The following is a 21,211-nucleotide window of genomic DNA, read 5'->3' on the forward strand; positions in this document are numbered from 1 at the left end:
TTAACTTCCAAACAAAGTTAACCAACAGATTCAGCCGAATTACCGTCTCGAATTGTCCGTTACTAACAAATTAATTGTAATCAATCATAACTCGTCCAAAGCCAGTAATCAGCGTTTCACATAGCGCTGATCGTTTTCACAAAACGAGAAAAAAAAGTACAAGCAAAAGGGAAAATCTCACAGTCGACCGCTGCTGACCATATTTCAAATCCAATCAACCTGCCTCAGTGCCCGCTAGGGTACTACGAGTTCAACATCTCGGTTGACCGTCACGAACAATGCCAGCTATTATGCGGCGGCAGCCCCAACGGAATCACCGCCCGTTTCCTGGCTGGAGGCAATTTATCACCTCCGAGAATCCGTACGCACACGGGGGTTGAAAGAAATGGGACAACAAACCAGCTTTTTTTTCGGGCGTACAGGTAAATATTTGATTCCCGTACGCATGTATCATTCTATTCATTCGACTTCTAATAGAGGGAGAGAGTGGTGATAAATATTTGAAGTTGTTCGTCTTAAAGGCCAAAACAGTAAAGTGAGTGCCTCGGTTTTTCCGACACGCTTTCATAGCCAAAGTGCGAACAGCGAGAGTTGTAAAAGATCTGACGAGACCGACCGCGTCGCTTTCTTCGTCAGTTTGATTGTTGACCGACGCGTCATCTTGAACAATGAAAGTCGATGCCGAATCTATGCCGAGAGTCCTCAAGTATTTGCGCAGGTTAAACATTCTTTACGTCTATATTGGCGGGCCCAAGTGCTGTTCAATCAACAATCGAGCCGATTGTTGATGGTTATCCGCGAAGAATAACGGATTAACCGCGGTATCTTAATCATCGGCATCGGCTTCACCGCTAGGTCACGACGAGCGATCAAATCATAGCACCTTTCGGGTTCAACAACTGTCGACACCGAGTCCAGCAAATTAGCCAACTTTTTCATTGCTTCCTCCATAAACACCTAGACAATTCTGCAGCCAAAACGGGCAAAAGGCTTACACGAAACTTGGCGTCTGCCGCCCAATAAATCTCACTTTCCGAAATCCAATTTAAAAGTTGCACACATTTCGCAAAGTTGTGTTTACTTTTGAATCGGTTTGCCAAATTTCGTAGAGCACTGTGCGAAAATCTAATTGCAACAAAACGACAAACTGGAAGCAAAAGCTAGCAAAGCACACAAGCAGTCAATTTTCGACCAGTGTATCGTCGCGATATTCGCGCCGCGATGTGTCCTAACCAAGTGCCATATTTCTTACGTTTATTATTATTTATGACGTTACCAAACAACCTTTTCTTTGGGATTTTATTGTAGCCGGTCTCTCGCGGACGCAGAGGGTACATTGTTACAGCAGCTATACCGTCATCACCAGGTATCTCCTCCAGGAACCGGCCCCCAGTGAAACGCTGCTGCTCTGCCATGCGAAGCGATGCAGCAGGAATAGCGTGAAGGGAGATTGAAATGAATGAAATAATCAGGTTCCATAAATATTGGAAACGGTGGTCTGGCCCCGGAGCTGGCTTACTGCCCGACCTCGATAACGGCGTCGGCGGTGGCGGCGTAGTTGGCTTTGACAGCTGGAATACCGAGAGTCCGATAAGGCTCTTCGGGAAGGAAGCGGGTTTTCGGTGCCACTGGTATGGTGACAATTACCACCGGCTGCCACAATTGGCGGATGGCGGCTAACCACACCGATGACGGTGGCAGCCTTCCGAACAAAAAACAATGGATTAGAACTTCATCTTGATAAGCGGTGCAAAAGCAGAAGCATTCTTGGCGTGCTCTTTGTGCGCAAGCGCTCTGTAAGTGGCGGAGGATTTATTAAAAATATTTTCAACGCTCGTTAGCGGATGGTCTTCCTATATAGGAGGGATATTCTACTGTTCCATTTATTTTTCAGTGCTCTCGGTATGCCCTGTGACAACGAGTGACTCCTCCGAATGCCAGTTATCCGGTGGCCAGTGAAAAGGTCATTGTTTCAAATGTTCAAATGACTACTATCAGTATCAGTGGGATACGTTCGTTAGGTATCTATTTCATGACGTGAACGCTTGAAGGTGTGAAATCTAGGGAGGGTTTTAACAACTACCTACTAACAAAAAAAAAATTTTTTTTTTCGTGGTACACATATTTTCTACATAATACATAATAACCGTTCACAACTAACTTATTTTCGGTACGCAGTTCATTTTGTTAATCAGCGGCCAATTTAATGGCTTATCAAATTCATTTGAAAAAATCCCATAATGCACGAATAATCTTGATTGCCCCATCAATTAAGACTCCCTGCTTTTTCAGTGGTTACCCCTACCTTTTTCAAAATTCCCATGACCACAACCTAACTATGAAGAACATGTACGCCAAGTTTGGTGGAAATCAGCTAGGGCATTCATGGGTTACGTTGAAAAATAGACCCGGACTTAAGATTCAGTTGTATTAATCAACAATTTGGAGATAGAAGGACCATCCTCCCCACGATTTGTTTCAAGTTTCCAATCACTTTTAGTGTAGAAAAACAACAATAACCTGACTTAACTTTCGAACACCAATTTTTGGTTCTAAGGCGTCATCCTAGTTCCAAAAAATAATAATCATGGGTAACTACCAAATTGAATATTTTATTCAGAGTTTCGGAGCTTTTTAGATACCAGACATGGCGTCGGACACCAGTTTTCTCTTTCTAGATTGTGGAAATATCGAAATCAAGGGGTATTCGAACATTTGTCTTAGTTTTACATCAAGCGTCCCAGAAAACAGAAGTCGTCATCTTGAATTTAAAAATGGCGCTGACATCAACACTTGAACGCTGGTCGTTATCTCGATCAGGAAATAACAATATTTCAGAGTACATCCGATTTACGAAGAATTCCAGAAACGGGAATTCGAATTGAATTTCAAATTTTCTTCGGATACCAATTTTCGGACTCTAAGTGTCGGCCTGGTTCCGGAAATAAACGTTCTCCATAGTTTTTTGCAACTCAAAGAAACCGGAAGTTGCCATCTTGGATTTAAAATCGTATCGAAAATTATTTTCTGGTCTCTGGATATTCATTTCCGGCCTCAAAACATGACATGGTCTGAAAATCAATGTATTCGATCAGTATTTTCCCATAATGCATGAAAAAAGTTAACTTCTTAATCAATTAGGAAAGAGTTTATCCATCCTGTGCCAAAATGCTGATGGCCACCTCTTTTGTAAAAGAAACTCGTTTGTCAAGTTTGGTGGTAAACGGTTCAGATATTCAACAGTTATGCTGGAACATGTTTTGACGTAGAACTACATCTTACGGTAACATACATAGGGGTACAAAATCAGAAATCGAATACACCGAGAGCGTCATGAACATTTTCCACTTTCAAATGCTTGAAACTCAGTCAGAAAATTGAGATTTGGTGATGCTAACTGCTGTGCAGTTGAACAATCCAAAACTTGTTGAACCGGCAAAGCAACAGCTGATTTTGGCGTAGCATAGTTCAGCATGCGAATCATTCGATCGCAGTGTTCTACATGAACCAACTGGCGGACCGCCAGCCCTGCATAGCATTGCTGAACATTTCCGGACATGTTGATGATTTTGTTCGAATTTGTCGGGTCGCGTTTACCTTTAGTCTTTCCGGCTACTGCTTGTCGAAACTTCGTCCAATTAGTCATCTTTGTTCTTTCACACAAGTATCTCTAAATAGACAACACTGGTTTTACTGTGCTGATACTGAATAATTTTGCCAAGGCATACGAAATTTTTACATAAACTGAGTATTTTTTCCAGGTTCCTAACCCTGAAAAACTTAATAAGATCATATCTAGAGAACTGCTTCAAAGCTGTTTTCTGTACTAATTCTTTGTCTCCGTGTGTATCAATTAAATCTGATGTACCTCAAGGCTCTATTCTTGGCCCATTTCCTTCTTTATATTCATCAATGATTTGCCATTCGTACTGCAGCACTAGTACACAAATTTACTGATGATGTTCAGCTAAGTTTCCAAAACTCTAGCCTCTCAGAAACTGATTGAAAAATTGATCCCAACTTACGCAATATCTATGAATGGTTTTGCAGAAAAATTCTTTCACTAAATTTTTCCCGAAACTAAGGTTTTTTTAATGAACAAAACTAGTGAAGTAATTGATCAAATTATTATCCTTATAATGGTTAATCAATTGAATTTGTGGATCAGGCAAATAATGTAGGAGTCGTTTTCAAAAATTTGAATTTGAGTTTGAATTGGGATAATCAAGCAACTTAATGTTGTTAGCAGACAACTAGATTCACCAATTAAAATCAGGCTTTTGACGTAGGACTACGTCTTTGTTTACTATACTAGATTACACTTTATAAAATTGAAAATGAAACTGGCAAATGTTGCGTCACATTTCAAACGATTATAGCAAGCGAACGACTTAATGCATCTTAGTCATTTATATGTCGGTGGATAGATAAAATGTGTAACAATTGTTTGATATAATGTTCAACATTGTTGCTTTACTGCTTAATGGTGGAAAAAGGTGAAAAGTTCCAAAGTCAAGCTTTCCCATACATTTCCCTCGTTATTTGCTTGCTTCCCGAGCACAGAAAACAATAACATGGGCGAAATAGATTCCACTGCCTACATATTTTGACTCAACAAAGTGTTTTGGTTTGTTTCTCTTTCTCTAAGCTGCGTGGCCACGCCCTAATGGCAAAAATCTACGCTGAACTCGATACAAAAGACTGCGTGTAGAAAACTCAGCTTCAGTCTAGTTTGTCACACAGTAGCGAGTGGAGTATAGCTGTTAGAGGTACGCGACATTGAGAAACGAGAGCTGCATACGAGTCAGCTTCCAGGCACTGTGGAACATGTTACCTTTATTTTGCATACGGCAGCAACAGTTACCATTGTACGTTGCAGAATATGTTGCTGGCACAGCTACTGGAGGGCACAGCGGAGAGCAAACTTTATTATACGTGATCAAGCAAAATATTCAATGCTACCGATGGTGCGATTATCAGCGTTCTGTAGCACGAATTTCTAACTGAAGATTATTGAATCGGTCCTTTTCAGAACTCTAGATGCTTGAAGATAAGAGTTGTAAGAATTTTCGCAACTACTACTAGTGCAAAATAGTTTTACAATAACGACCTTCAAAAATAAACGGTAGTGTTGCCATTTCATACAACCATTTCATTAAGTGTCACCATTTCATATAAACCCTAGAGCTGTATACCTTGTAGTATTTAAAACACTTATTGCGCTTTTATTTGCAATATTTCTACAATATTTTGCAAGTTTTAGTGCAATGAGCAAACTAAAATATCTCACTGTATTACAGTGTTTCTTCATACTAACATAACTGTTTGCTCTTCTTCTACAATTCGAAACTCTACAAATTTCGTTTTTGTCTTTCAGTGTTTCATTCGATAAACATGACTAGGCCCGAACATCTACGTGATAAATAAATTCAATTAAGATATAGCCTAACTAGGAGTAATTTAATTTCATTTCAAATACTCTGCTTTGGGCATGATTTAAAAACAAGGAACTAGGGTTTCTTAAGAATAAGAATTTGAACAGACCATTCCAATCTGAAATTCCTTCAATGTTATTTTCTCGCGAGCGCCAATATCACAACTACATCCATAAGAGTTCACCTTAGATTCTCTTGGAACGACACACATTAACTCACCCTTTGAATCGAACCAGCGTGCATGGGAGGTGAAGCAGAGTAAGAGAGAGTCACCCACAAGATTTTTAATGCATTGTTGTTGCTGACTTGTCCGAATCATGGATACCAGATGTACTTTGTAAAATGCAGATTTTCACAGTCCATTTGTAGATTTTTTTGGCCTTTACATGTGGGTAGATATTTCCTAGTTTCTGTAGATTATTGTCAGGGTCACCTTATATTTGCGCAGTTTTTCTCAAATTCTGTGCAAATTTTTGCCTGTGGATCGCATTTTTATTTTCAAATTGCGGCAGGTTTTCGAGCAGTTGCAGACAATTTTGAAAAAACGTCTGGCACCTTTGGTCCAAATCATTTGACAGCTGTAAACAGTGAGCGAGAACCGAATTTATTATTACATTTGTTCAAAATGTGCGATCGCCACAAACCCCGCGTTGTGAGTATGATATACTGAAGGAGTCGAATGTTGACTATTTCATTAATAAGTTCTCTGCAAAAAAAACTAGTAAGAAACAATGCTGACAAATTTTTGGTAATTTTTAATACCCAACAAATAAATGTTTTTAACTCGTACGATAAAAAAGCAGTTTTGTTTTATCTTGGGGCCCTCAACTAAAACTGGGCCCCGGGACCTCACAATCGTAAATCCGACTCTGATGAAAATTCACTTTGTTTGGTGAAGTTGCGGCCCTTTTTTTAGAAACAACATTGCTGAAGACACCATACTTGTATCTGTCTATTCAGATTGATCTTTGTGAAGGTTTTTATACATTGTCGTTCAAAAACTTTTTTTTTAATATGACTTTTTATAGTGATTTTTAACATTTTTTCATTGTGCTACAATGTTGTGTTGTTGATAAAAGTTTATTTTAATCTCCTATAATCCTAAAGTTATTGAAGATTTTCATTAGAAAAATGCAATAAATAACTTACAGATATCTACAAAATCTGCGAATATCTGCAAACAAAATCATTTCTACACGCAAAAATTGGAGTGTGCGTAAACAGATCATTTATGAGCGAAATTAGCGCATTTACTGATTAAAACTGGAACCAGTACAACGCATGTGCGTTGGGCATAACGCATTTGATGCTCTAGCGTATTTTGAATGTATTGCGCAGCTCCAAGCCACTACACTTATAAAGCATCAGCCGATGTTCAGGAGGTTGGCATCGTTAAAACAGTGCCACCAGCAATCAATACTGATAAGTTGGGTACTGACTCGATTGTAGAAGTTATTGTCTGATCGATTCACTTTCATGAATGAGGTCATTTGAAAACATCATTCAATCATTAACAATAAACAAAAACATGAGATTAGTCTAAAACATTTTGCATTTAATTATGACTCTGGTTTCATTCACATGCATTCGGTTCTGCGTTACTGGCACCAGCGTCAATAACTTCCGCGGCAACAAGGCTCGCCATTGGCTGTTTCGGTTACTGACGATTTTTAGGGATGCACGAGGCGTTGATACGCACCGACTCGCGAAAGTAAAGAACGGTTTTTTGAGCGCCTCGAAGCTGAACGTTCGCCCGAAGCCGAAGTTTACCGAGACATTACGATTGTGTATATGATACATATTCTAATTTTGATCTCTGTCAATGTATTCTTTGTACAACTTTTGCGTTATGCGTATCACGCATTGGTTGTGCGAAGACAGAGCAAATTCTGTGCGAATTGAAAGGACACATTGGATGATTAAAGCTTGAACTTTTGCGTGTATGTTGAAGCATATGTCATTTCAGACATAGAAATTTGTTTCTATCTGTCTGTTGCATTCGAAGACATGCACTTAGATGTCACCTACTCAGCTCTGTAATAGTCGCCCAATTTTATTTATGCAAGTTATGACGCAGATTTGCAGTGTCAGTTATTGTTGTCTTTACGCAATAAACTAACAGACTCTATAAATAAGGGTGCTCGAAATTAAAAAAGAAAAAAAAAGAAATAAGAGCCATGGTGTCTTCAGAAAAGTTGTTCCATTAATTATTCTCTATTTCATTGAAGTTGCAATTTCGTGAATTATTTATTTGAAAATAAGAAACGAATTTGACTTTTTTCATTTCTTGCTTTTGAAAATCCATTTGTTTTTATCTAGGGGTACTGGGGGTAAGCCCGGCCCCCTAAGGAAAATGATTCTTTAGTAGCACTTTATGGCGAATATTGTTACATTTCTTTCACAGAATCATTGCCCAGATTGTTTTCTACAAAAAATGAAATATTTTCAGTACTTTCAAACTGTTATTTTACAAGTAATAGTGAAGTTTTGAAACTAAGATAAAAATGGCGTTTTGCAATCAGTGCGGGTGAAACCGGCAACCCTTGGGGGTAACGCCGGCACCTAAGTTTGCTCATGAATTAACTCGAATTAACTGAACCAATTTGAATTCAGAAACCACCGAATGAGAGATCTTAGATTTCTGTATGTTACTGTTGAATTTGGTTGTTGTCGGTTAGCTGGTTCTGGGCAGATTGCCGGAACAAGTTCCGGTGAATATTACATTTGGCACCTCTAATAACCCTTGGAATCATTCATTAATCACAGGAGAGCTTGAGTGCATGGTTCTAAGTCGATTAATTAATTTATTTATCAGCGAGACATCGGTAATAGATGAGAAATATGTGTCAGTAACATCCAACTAGCCTCAGACCATGTCGGGCTTACCCCACTCACTGGGTGACGGTGTTACCCCGACAGCACACATTTTTTTAAAAAGAGTATTTCTACAAATTTATCGCTTCAATTTACCTCAGATCGAATTCCTGTAATTGCTAACAATACAGGCAGTAAATTGTGGAACAACGAAATATTGTATTAGTCTTTTCAAATGAATAAAAGCTTAAGTTCCACTTGCGAAAAATTACATCCTCTTTCGCATCAGCTGCAGTAGCGTGTGTTTTGCCTATTATTTTGACGTTTGAATTTTCACGGTGGCTTCGATGTGTCTTAAAATGTCTAAAATATTAAATACCAACACTTCACATATTTCAAAACACAGTTAATTACCGTTTTCTAGTAAAATCCTAGGGGTGACGGTCTTACCCTCAGTGGCGGGCTTACCCCAAGTACCCCTACTATATTTTGTTCGGCAAAGTTATGTACATTTTATAACAAACAACTTTGTCGAAGACACGATTTTTTTTGTTGAGGAATTAGAATTACTTTGTCCATTGATGTGAACTTTTGTAATATATCCCAGTCAATTGCTATACGAGTCCCCTTGCAAAATACAATGACCACTATTGTTGAGTGATCAGGTACCTGCACCGACACGCTCCCAGTCAGGTGAACTATGGTGACCAAATCTCTTTGGGCTGTAAACAACCACTGCCAAGAAACCTTGATCTGCGTTTAAATAATGCACCACAACTGCCCAGCAGATGTTCCGATTTCTCGCTTTCGATATTACAAAAGCGACAGATATCATCCTGAATCCAGCCAATGTTCTTTAAATGATATCTACTCGGACAGTGCCCCGGTACTAGGCCGACGTTTGTACAAAGAGCCCTTTTGTTGAGCTCTAAGAGCTTTCAATAATTCTATGTGTCTATTCAAATGGACTGGAGTTTTTTATAGAATGTACCCCCTTTCCACCCCCTTCTATAGAGGTGTTCAGTGGCAGTGGCAAAAAAGGAAGGGTTTTCTTCATTGCATCGTGACGGATGATGAAAAATGAATTCATTATAGCTACGCAAACTAAATGAAACTAAATAAAATCATTGAGACTACCCGGTCATGCTTCTACGTTGTCGGTTGGGCCGTTATCTTATGTATTGAATGTGACTAGCTAGATGTTACTTATTGTATACTGTTGTAATTGAATAAATTCTTAATGAGAAACGAAAGCAACTGCAATTGATGCGATTAAACCGAGCACTGCGTGAAAAACGGCCACAATACGAGCAGTAGCACAAAAAAGCGATTCTACTGCATGACAACGCTCGGCCTCGTTCTGTCACAGCCAAAGTCGTCTAACTTACTTAGAAACGCTCAAATAGGAAGCCTTACTTCACCCAAATACCTCAGATATTGTGCTGTCTGATTATTACTTGTTCCGTTCGATTTCTGCTTTTACGAAGACTTCGGAAAACACCGCGCAGTGGTGTTGGTTCGGTCTGCAATTTCCCCCTTCACGATAAGAGTGTAGGCCTGTTGATGTTGTCAATGGACGAGTTGCAGAAAATTGAAAAAAAAAATGAAATTCCTTTCACATTAAAAAATTATCGTGTTGTTGATGGATTTTAAACAAAATAACAATTATTGATGTAATGTAATCTTAGTGAATATATCTCTAAGTATTGTCGTTTTCAAGATTTTTCAACCAGTTCTTCTTTTAAAAACTATTTTTCATGGTGGTACAATACGAAAAACATGTAAAAAGGGGATTACATTATCAGTTTAGGTACATTAGACGACTTCCAATCAACGTTAACCCACATCTAATTTCACTCACAACAAATATGGCACACATTGTAAGATACAGTGCGTAGCAGTGATAAATGAAGCAATGTTTGTCAAATACCCATCTCGTTACAATCATGAAAATCACAGACCTACCGCAGCATCCCCCCGCCTTCGTTTCGCGCAACCTTGTCCAAATTCGGAAGCAAACAATGCTAAATCAATTCTGCCAGACCAGGAAGTCCTCAAACACGGTACACGGAGTTGCAACCAAAGCGCAGTGAGGCGATGTAGTAGATGCCTACATATGTGTACATACGCGGGCCGAACCGCTTAGCCGTTACCGTGGTGGGCCCATCGCTGTTGACCCTAGTATGGTTGATTTGCGCGAGCTAACGCGTACGTTTGTGTGTGTGTGTGTCCGTATAAGTATGTCTACGTTGCCCGGGTCGGAAACTTGATTTATGGTCACCCGGTGACAAATTAGTCACAATCACAATCTCCCGGTTCAACTTTTCGCAATTCGAGCAATTGTTCCCAGTGCGACGGCGACGGCGACGGCGGCGGTGGCTGCAATGGTGGCCACTCGCTATTAAATTGATCCCCGGACACAGGAGTAGCAGAGTGTGTGCATTTGCGGGGACAATCGGCGGCAGGAGCATCGGGCGATACACGGTACCACGCAAACGAGCTAATGAACCTCTTGCGTGATTATTTGTCTGGCAGGCCGCGGCCAGCGGGTACTCATTCACTTGTGGCCATTATTGTTGTTATTGTTGTTGTCGTTGTTGGAAATAAATGCTTGAACTTTTAGTTTGACAATCATCATTATCATTGTTTTTTGAAGCGTGATGGTAGCTCTAGTGCGCTAGACAGCAAGCGCTAATTAATGCGGTAAAACGATGTCGGAGGGCACGCGTTCGGGAGGGTAGTACCTACCGACTACTAAAATGATAGCATACGTTTGGAATGAGTTTGCGTGAGAGCTGCGTGGTGATGCTCTGTCTACGTGCAACAGAGAGAACATTTCGACATTATCGGAAACCGTCCGAATGGTAGTACCCCGCGCAGGTTGCGCGGGTTTTGAAACGACCACATCAACGCAAATTGATACGAGGGGAGTCTGTTTGTGGCGAAAGGCTAAAATTTATACCGAAACATCGCGACATTGTCACAGCAGATGTGGCGGCGACGGCGACGGTGTTTATGTAGCTAGCGAAAATAGCAAACGAGGAGCTATAATACCGGAGAGGAAAAACTTCCTATTGGGACCATTATGCAGATAGGTAAACCCGGCCATAAGGAAGGATTGAACGCGAACTCACCGAACGCGGGTGGCGTATGGTTGAAATCACTTTCACGTGTAGCTCTTTCATCATTCGAACTGCCATCCAGAGGTGCAATCAGTGCGGAATTGCATACGGGATTATTTGATCGACTCTGGCAGCGCTGCGATGTGAACGGAATGCGCACAGCGGCTCACATCCTGCCAGGCTCGACGCTACTCAACCGCAAAGGTGCTTTTGCGGAGGTGGAACCCCACCCCAGCTGTTTTCAACCGTATTAGGGTGCTGCTCAATGCCGGAATTTTCATAATCGCTTCCCCATTGAAGGCTGAAAGTAGAAACACCTTTCATTCGCAGTAGTAGTAGAAATGCCGCATCCTGATGCCAGCGGTTGTTCGTTTGTGCATTCGCAATCCCCCTTCAGTGAAGGCCTAACGTGGCTTCGAAAGCACGCTGCAGTGCTTTAAAAATATTGATTTTTCGTAGTGCAAACTGGGCGAAAACTGCGTCCTGACAAAACAACATGTATATATAAATATACGCCACCTCGAAAGAGCTAACAGAACTTTGTGCTCCCAAACGGGAACCGCTTCGCAAAGTTGACTATCCACTAGCCACCGATCCTGAATGTGTGTGTGTGGATGTGTGGGAGCACACTTTCCCGCGACGAAGAAAGGGAAAGCCGTTTGAAAAACTTTGACGTTTTCAATTTGTTTGCACCAAAGTGGGAGACGAAAAAAGTCAGTCGACCACACAATAGTGAAATGGGAATTTCTACTTCCTTGATTCTGTAAACCCGAATGAATGGAGCGATTTTCTGTTAGGACGAACCGAGGAAAAGTCTGTCCCGGCTGTGGTCGGGCTGACGGACATGGTAGGAGGGGGGCATGGACTTGTTGCTCCCGGGTGTCTCGGAAAGTTTTTTTCCCGAGCATTGCTGTCCGAGAGACCTAATAATTGAACAGTAATCGAAATTCGATTCGACCGCACACGAGTACGGTCCGACAGGGCAGGTCTGATGGTTGTCGGACTTTGATTGACGTTCGATGGACGGTGTGTCATTCGGGTCAGAGCAACAGAGAAACGGGCGAGACAGAGGGACAATTTTATTTACTGCTGATTTATTCGGACACCGGTAGACTTTGGGTCTAATGGGATGGGTGCATTGTTTTTCTTTTCTGGGAGTGAATGAAAGAACGGCATTTAGACTATTTTTGTTTGAAGGTGTGATAACAATATTCAACTGTCGGTGGGCGAAAAAGGTAAATATTAAAAACAAATTATTGCGTTCAAGCTGAAGCAGCAGATTGTTGGAAATATTTTAAATGAAATTTAGCTTAGACAGAAAGTGATAAGAAATGTGTATAGAAGAAAAGGCACTTTTTATAGAAAACATGACTACAAATTCCTAGATAAAATTACCAGCAGAAATGTATTTTTTTTGCTCTTGTTAATATTTTTTCAAATAACATCCTTTGAAAAAATCGCTGGAATGGTTTACCGCGAAACATCAAAGATCATCGATTTTGATGTGGAAGGACTTTGCTTTTCTATCAAATTGGAATGTGCATTTTGATCGTTTTACCATCCGGTTAGAATTTCGTAGATCGAGTATTAAAAATGACAAAGAACTGTCAGATTAATGTCTGAGAGTAGCGAACCTATTTTTGTGTGCCAATTTTGGTGATTTCAGGTTGGTGATTACACCAACCGAGAAAAATATTTTTGGATTTGAAGTTTGGCACTTCTCTTGACTGAGTAATGCATCACATGTATAAGTATCTTAAAACGGGGAATTATCATATGTTAGGGATTTTCGGGACATCAGTCTGCAGATTGATCAGCCGAAAATCCCTAATACATTATAGATTAGTCATAGGCGATAGCTCTTTGAAAGAAGAATTTTCTACATTGCTGAACTCGTTGCCATCGTTTGAGTCGTTGAGAGTGCTTTACTTAATGTAAGTAGGATCATTGTCTTTAGATAATGTTGTTTACTGCTGAAATTCATGTGACAGCATAGTGAAAGGTATTTTGGCAGAGCATGCACGGTTTTTCGAACAGCTGGAAGATGAGTAATGTAAATACTACTAATTTTGTAAATGCCCTCTAAATAACACTGGTCAACACTGGTACACTCCAAAGCTCAATACGGAAAAATGAAAGATTATAGCTATTCAACCATTCCTGTGTGTGATTTTGTTGTCCCTGTTGTTGATTACAACTAATTTTTTTATAATCACCGTCTTTGCAAAAAAAGTTTTGTGATGTTTAGTTTTCACCTTCAAATTGCTTTAAATGATTATTACACACTTAAAACTGGCTCGGCTAAAAAAATCCGGTTTCGCTCGACAACTTGAGGTTCAACCGATATTTCAGCAGGAGAAAACCGGTTACCGAAAGTCGTTAGATCATTTTGCTAAGACTTTGCCAAAAAAAAACTAAGCTTGAAAAATCTCGTTCACATTTTTGGCCGAATTTATCGTTAAGCACTGTTGATGCCGAGGTCAGAAATAATATTACTGATATCTCGGCACGATTCTTGCTATTCGCCTAGTTTCGGCAAAACAGCTGTCATTCTCATAACAGGGCAGACCGCCATTTTTCTTTGATCGAATTTGTGCAAACGTGTTACGTGTGAGCAAACAAGAAGCAGATTATACCTACTCTTAATCAGGGACGCACGGAAATTGACACTTGCATCTCCATCCGCATCGTACATCGCGAATTATCATGTGGATGTTGTAAAACCAAAGCAGATATTATAAAAAAATATAGCGCTTTATAAAGTTTTTCATAGAATTGTGGCACATGAGACCACTGTTAAAGTCTTTCAACACATCGACTTCCGTCTTTCGGTAGCTATCACATCCGCATCTGCAGATGTCTGTAAAATCATATCCATAGCACCTCTACTCTTAAGGTGACACGATATTAAAGCCAAAAATGACTCATTTCAAGCCACCACTTCAAATTTTCAGAAGCACAAGGCTCGGAAATAGATAATGCGTTCCCCGTGAAAACACTATTTTATGTTTGCTTTACCGCAGCAAACATGAAATAGCGTTTTCACAGGTGACTTATTAACTGAAACCGAGTCTTGTGTCCTTAAAAATTCGAAGTGGTGGCTCGGATTTTTGGCTTCAATACCGTTTGGCCTCAATCAAACCTGATATTCTACTGATGACATTAGCGTTGCTAGCCAGGAAATAATCCACTATCTTGCACTGTTTCTTATCTCTTCCTTCGTTATTTCATCATTTGTAGAAAAAGAAAATCAACTCATCCGTCAGTCGCAGTGAAAATGAGTTAGTGTGATTTTCACCGTTTCAAATTTCCGTGACATTACGCTACTTGTGATGGATGGGAAAAATACTACCCGAAAGAAATTGGCTCCCGAAAGTTCGCTTTTGGTTAGGGTGGCAGCGAAAAAGGTCATGTCATATTTCTAAAACCGACCATGTACTCTTTGTTCATTGTCCCAAAAATATGATCTGCGTAAAATTTCAGCCTAATAGGACATGATTTAGGGGTGACTCAAAGCGCTTAAAGTTTTGATTTTTCGTCCTTCGAAAAACTACCCAGGGGAGCAGTACAGGAAATTGGGAAAATCGAATTTTTTTTCGATGCCAAATGTCTTAGAAATGCATAAAACATCGAGATCTAGTGTTATCTCGAAAACAAATTTTTGATCGAAAATCAACCTTCAGGACTAGGTAAAGGATTATTCCACATTTTTAATCGTAGAGAAATTGTAGTGAAAATTCCCTTGAATAGCATAAATTTTGTTACGAAACATATCGTGAAGTAGTAGGAATAACAATGAAGTAGGTTATGCAATAGCAAAGAATAAATTTATTGCCAAACCTCGACATCGCATAACTTTTTCAGATGCCTCAGAATTAATAATAAATAATATAATAATTGTTTTCGGGATACAAACGGTTTGGAATACAAGTAGGTGGTAAGATTTGAAATCAATAAGTATCGTAAAATAGAGTAACATTGATCTCTTTATTTCAGTGTTTTGTGAATACACTAAGGTCGTTTTTTACGCGCCTTTTTCACGCGGATTTTTGAATTTACGTGGTTTTTTTACGCGGATTCTGGAATTTTACGCGGTATTTTGATGTAGGACTACCTCTAACCGCACTATATCGAGATACATTCTGCGGAAACTCAAACCAAGATGTAACGTTGTAATGAAAGATTTCAAACGGTAATACTGACGTAACCACATGATGGATTGCAATAATCAATATGTCGTTGGATTGATAAAATGATGGACTATTTTGTGATTCCTCAGCTATCCATTTTATTGTAGAACAGTGAAAATTTCATAAAAGTTTCAAGGTCGAATTTCCACGAACAATGTACCAATCACATGCGAGCACGCCTGGCACAGACTTCATGATGATATCCTGTATAGCAGTGGCAAAAAAAAAAATTGACAGAAGACAGATCCTCCCTGTTCCAATAGGTCAACTAATGTTCGCTTCCATGAGCCTGGACTATTTTGATGTCTTGAAGGTGAACCTTTTTCGGAAAGTTCGTAACCACCTTCACTATCAGACAGTTTTACGTTCTGCTGTTAGAATATTATTAAAACTGATGTCTTGAAGGAAAACATGTTGGCACAGGCAACAGTACTGTACCGAGCAATGTATGAATAGAGCGCTGGTCACTCGTCGTCTATCAGTGCAGAAGAACTCGATATTCATTTGTGTGCAGCCAAGCCAAGTGAAGACTACATTGCCGCTGTCGACGCACAGTGGGGCACGACACGGCAGAATTTTCCTGTTGCCAAGATTGAACTATGCCAAAAATGAACGGTTCTATTTTCATGACTATTTTTTATAGAGATTCCCACCAATGAACTAGTTTCAGTTCCAAATCGTTTGAGGTGTCGCTTTATGAATTAAGGCTGACGACCTAAGTATTTGATATTACTACCCGAGTAATTAGAGGCTTAGTACTGCTTAGATTATGATCATTATATTATCGGCACATATTCCGGTCATATCCCAGGAACCGTTTTTACCGATTCTGGTCATCCACTTCATAAAGAACCAAAATACCCTTCTTTTGAAGGATGTTAAGCTTAAATTGGTTGAAAAAATCAAAAAAACTAAGAAATGTGATTAGACATAATCGCTCGTTTTTGACATATGGGTGCCAAAATCGAACCGTGCCAGCACCGGTTTCCATCACTTTCGTGATATTGCCGATAGAAACCTTCTAATAACAAGGTTGAATACCATCCAAAATGAGTATTTTCAGGACCGGGATGATGCGCCGAGACCGGAAAACGATCTCCGACGCCATTTTGATTTCCTTAATGGTGACTTCCGGTGTCTGAAAAATAACAAAATCTGGCCGAATACCTCCCAAGATGAGTATTTCCCGATGCGTAATGATGCCCAGAGGACGGAAATCAACTCCAGACGCCATTTTGAATTCAATATAGGGACTTCCGGTTTCTGGAAAAAGGCCTAAAATGGCCGAATATCACCCGATATGGGTATTTCCGGAATTGGGATGATACACAGAGACCGGAGAACGACCCAGACGCCATTTTGATTTCCAGAATGTCGTCTGGAATCTATTTCCTATCTCTGGGCATTATTCCGATTCCGGAAATACTCATATTGGAAGGTATTCGGCCAGATATTTATATTTCCTAGAGTCTGGAAGTCACCTTTTCAGAATTCAAAACGGCGTCTGAGGTCGTTTCCCGGTCTAGAGGCATCATCCTGGTTCCGAATATACCAATATTGGATAGTATTTAACCTTGTTTTATTTAATTGTTTCTATGGCCACCAGGAGCCACTGTGAAATCTATTCCGGAAGGACCATTTCGAGGGCATATCATCAAAATACCGAAAACCATACAAATGGCCTGTTAAAATAGTTTTATGTATCTTGAACCAATAATTGTTAAATTTTGTCCAAACATTCATGAAATTCCTCAGTTCTCGAAATAACGGAGTCCCGGAAATAAGAGAATTCTTGAGCACCACTGACTATAGTAACTGACTGACTGACAATAGTCTGTCCTCGTTAGAGTCAGTTGTTAAAATTTGTAATTCTGTTCGCATATTCAAAGAAGTTTGTTCGCATTCTAATAGGCTGAAACAATTTCGGCTTGATGCTGGAAGGACGCAAGGTGCATGTACAGTTGCAGTGTTCAGTCTACTTTGGTGATACCTAAATATATTTGATTTCTGGTCTTTCTGAGTCATATCATTTGAGGTTCAGATCATAGGAAGCCAAAAAAGGGGAATCTAGTTTGGCTGAAATATAATAAATATAATCCTAGTAGAATAGAATTAGATATTGAGAATATGCAATGTTTCCATTTAATTCTACTAGTACTACAAAAAATCGAATACCGCTGAAATCGTCCGCAGATACATATTTCGGTTATAACCTATAACCATCATCAGTGCCTATGTGGACTGTTGAAAAAGAATCTTTTAAAGAGAGAAATTTCCCTTTGTAAACCATCAGTTACACGATTGTTTGGTCAATATCAATTCCAGACATAGGTTTTGTATACATCTAAAGTAGAATTACTAAGTTACAGGAATAAGTTAGGAAGAAGAACACTCTGAGAAAGGAATAACTAACTTTCTCAGAAACGCAATTTGATTCAAAACGGGAGCAAGTTTACTCTCTCTCATGATGAGTATAATATTCTTTATGATGTTGGTTAGACCCTTCAATTTCATCTGGAAAAAAGAGACACATTACGACACGTTTTTCTCAGCCTTATGCTATACAGTCAGTTTTCTTACGCTGGGAATACGTTTTATACGCGGAAATCAAATCTGCGTTGAAAAACCGCGGTAATTCGAAATCCCGCGTAAGAAACATGGTTGATTCGAAAATGCCCCTAAAAATACGCGTTCATTCAAAATACCGCGTGAAAAATCCTCGTAAGAAACCGCGTAAAATAGTCTGTCAGGCTCGCAGAGACGATTCCTCTCACGATTCAGTCGCCGAGATTCCTAAATTTGGATTTTTGAGGTTTTCCATAAGCGATTCGAACAGATTCTGTCCGTTTCGCAGAAACGATTCCTTTCACGGTTCATTTAGATTCCGTAGGATTCTTGAGAAGGTTTTCCAAATTCGATTCGTATAGATTCTGTCCGTATCACAAAAACGATTCCTCTCACGATTCGTTTGGATTTCTGAGGATTCTTGAAAAGGTTCCAAATTTCAATGTCAAGTTTTGTTACAATACAAACTCTTTTGAACCGTAAACGCTATAATCAATCAATCATAAAAAAAGAAATTAAAAAATGAACATTTATGCCAATTTCACTTAGATCTTTTCTGATCTTCTCTTTCTCTCAAACCCGTCTTAAATGGGCTAAAGAAAGGTTTATATATTTTACTACGTGACGTATTGGAGTTTTCGCGCACCTCTGAGTAACCATCAACAGTCTTTATAACGACACGAGAAAAAAAGTTGCTTAATATCGAAGTATTACTGGTATTGAAATATTTTAGCATTCCCAATGTTGAAACGTCTAAATGAGAGGTAATCCACTTCTTCAACTAAACGATTATTGCAACTAGATTGCTATCAAAAATTTAAGTAGATTGTTAGAGTTTTTCAAAACTCTGTCAAGTTAATTCAAATTGAATTGAAATTAAATTGAACCTTGATTGAATCAACGTAATTCAATTAATTTCGATTAATGCCATTCATCTACATACGATTTCCTAGGCACAGCACATAGGTAGATGTTGACAGAAATGTTTTATCGGCCATAACACTCAATTTGATTTTTCCCTCACTAAACTCAGTAATGTTTGAACTGTTTATTAGCACATCCAACCCGATCATAGTTTACATTCTTGACACCATACTGAACCACAGAAAAGCTGCCCATTAAATGAACAACAAACAAAGCTCGCATATTCCACATCAATGAACGACTTCTGTGGCCAGTAAAACTGTCGGGATCAGGAATAATGGGGCACCTGCTGTTATTTAATTGATTGCTCTACCAGATAAAATAATTCGACTCGTTAAAATGTAATGAAGAACCGGTTGGCGAAACAAAAACAAATCGCATTGCAGAAACAAAACTATGCATAGCACTCACTTGTTTGATAACTCCACTCTGATGAAAACTGCTCGAAACGTTCGAAACGAATACGCTCGATTCACGATGTACCGAATTGTACGTCAAACTTGCCTCGCGTACTTGCCTCCTAAGACTGCACACTAGTTTTTTGTTGTTGTTGTAACTTCAAGACTTTTTTTTCGCTGTAATTTCCAAACTCAACGAACAAATAACTTAACCTCCACTGCCGGTGTACGTCGTGCAAGGAAAACTGAACCAATTTAAAAACAAAACCGGAAACTTTCGACAAACTGAAAATTTTATTCGGAATCAAACTTCCTCTTTCAAATCGACACTAATCACTTTTCACTCGCTTGACGCTGCGCCGTCGATGGCTGTGTTGTCGTTTTTATTATTATTTCTGCAGTCGGATTCTTCTGGTAGATTTCTCCTTCATCAGCACTTGTACAAATGCGGCTCGGCCGGAGAGTTGTTGCTTTTTCCGCTTCGCCAAAAACTTTGCCGTTTGCATCACCGGATCATAAATCATCAACCGGCAGGATAACACACAGACAGAACGAAAACGAAAATCAATAACCCGGGAAAAGCACAATAACAAATCAAACCCAGCGCACTAGCAAGCATAAAAAATTAGAACTGATGGATTCCCGCGCGTACACGGGACATACAATCACCAGCATTCTGATATTTGTCAACTGTAAGGTTACAACTGCAATAGTTGGGGCTGATAGACGCCACCCGGGTAAGGAACCGGTCCAACGTCATCTGGCTCATCGGTACCATTATGGCCCGCGCGAATCAACACCGAGCACGGAACGACATCCTATCGTTAATCACCTTTATCACCACCGATGTTTCCTTCCGGAGCCACTACTTCCGCTTCCTTTGCTCGAATTGCATGTCAATCTCGGGTTCGATACCCGCGAGAAGACACCTTTTGGCGCTTGCAATTGTCCCTTATTTATTATTTCGACGACGATGTGGTCCGATTTCGGCGGTGCCTGTTCCGGCTCCAATACGTTCGGAAGCCAGTATCGAACACCGGCGAAAAGCTTCACGTGATTTATTTATGTCTCTTATCTGATGGGATGACGGACTATTTTCTCCCGCGCCGAATCTTCTTAGGTCCCACTAATCGACTTTATCGACCTTAACGTCACCGTCTTAGATCATAGACCGGCAAAACATTCGCTAAAACCTGTTCCACCGGGCTGTACAAAAAACACTAATCACTAACCATATTTGTCTGGGCGGCGGCTGTTTGAGTTTTCCGAATACGCGCAATTCGAACACAGCGCAGCGACGATAGCCGAAAACCGGAAGCACTAACACGTTTAATCGAGACGACGTTTTGCGGAGCACTGAAGCTTGTACTCGGTTGTGCAACGCACTCCCGGCAACATCAACAGCATGTGCTGCTGGAGGGAACTCACCGTTAATGCTGTGCGCCCACTGTATGAACATTCCACGCGTACCGAACGAACCGAACCGAACACGATCCTTCGCACTGCCTTCGGTTCCTGCTCGGGCGCCGTTATTTAGCTGAGAGCACAGTCTACAGTCTCTCATGCTGTGGCACTCTCTCTCCGTTAATGTTGAGTTCTGAAGCATTGTACCGTTCAGCGAAACCAACAACTGACTGGCCCCGGCAGCAGCATAACTGTCCCTGGACGGTGTGTTTGCATGTGTTGCTCAGCCGGAGCTGTTGGCACTTCTCGGAAGTTGCTCGGGAGAGTTCTGTCTGCGGTGCACACATTGCGGCGATTTC

At 40.1% G+C, this 21,211-nt stretch overlaps 1 protein-coding gene across 2 annotated transcripts in view; it reads right to left on the reverse strand.

Moving 5' to 3' along the window:
• The window catches only part of LOC129729988 (transcription factor mef2A), a 282,838-nt gene extending 262,045 nt beyond the window's left edge, over positions 1-20,793 (reverse strand). For both annotated transcript variants that reach the window (XM_055688924.1, XM_055688925.1), the window contains exon 1: positions 19,462-20,793. The gene's annotated coding sequence lies outside the window, so the exon portion shown is untranslated. The remainder of the gene's footprint in view (positions 1-19,461) is intronic.
• Positions 20,794-21,211: the final 418 nt, after the last annotated feature.

This window comes from Wyeomyia smithii, chromosome 3 (assembly GCF_029784165.1).
Source record: "Wyeomyia smithii strain HCP4-BCI-WySm-NY-G18 chromosome 3, ASM2978416v1, whole genome shotgun sequence".
Classification (NCBI taxonomy): Eukaryota; Metazoa; Arthropoda; class Insecta; order Diptera; family Culicidae; genus Wyeomyia; species Wyeomyia smithii.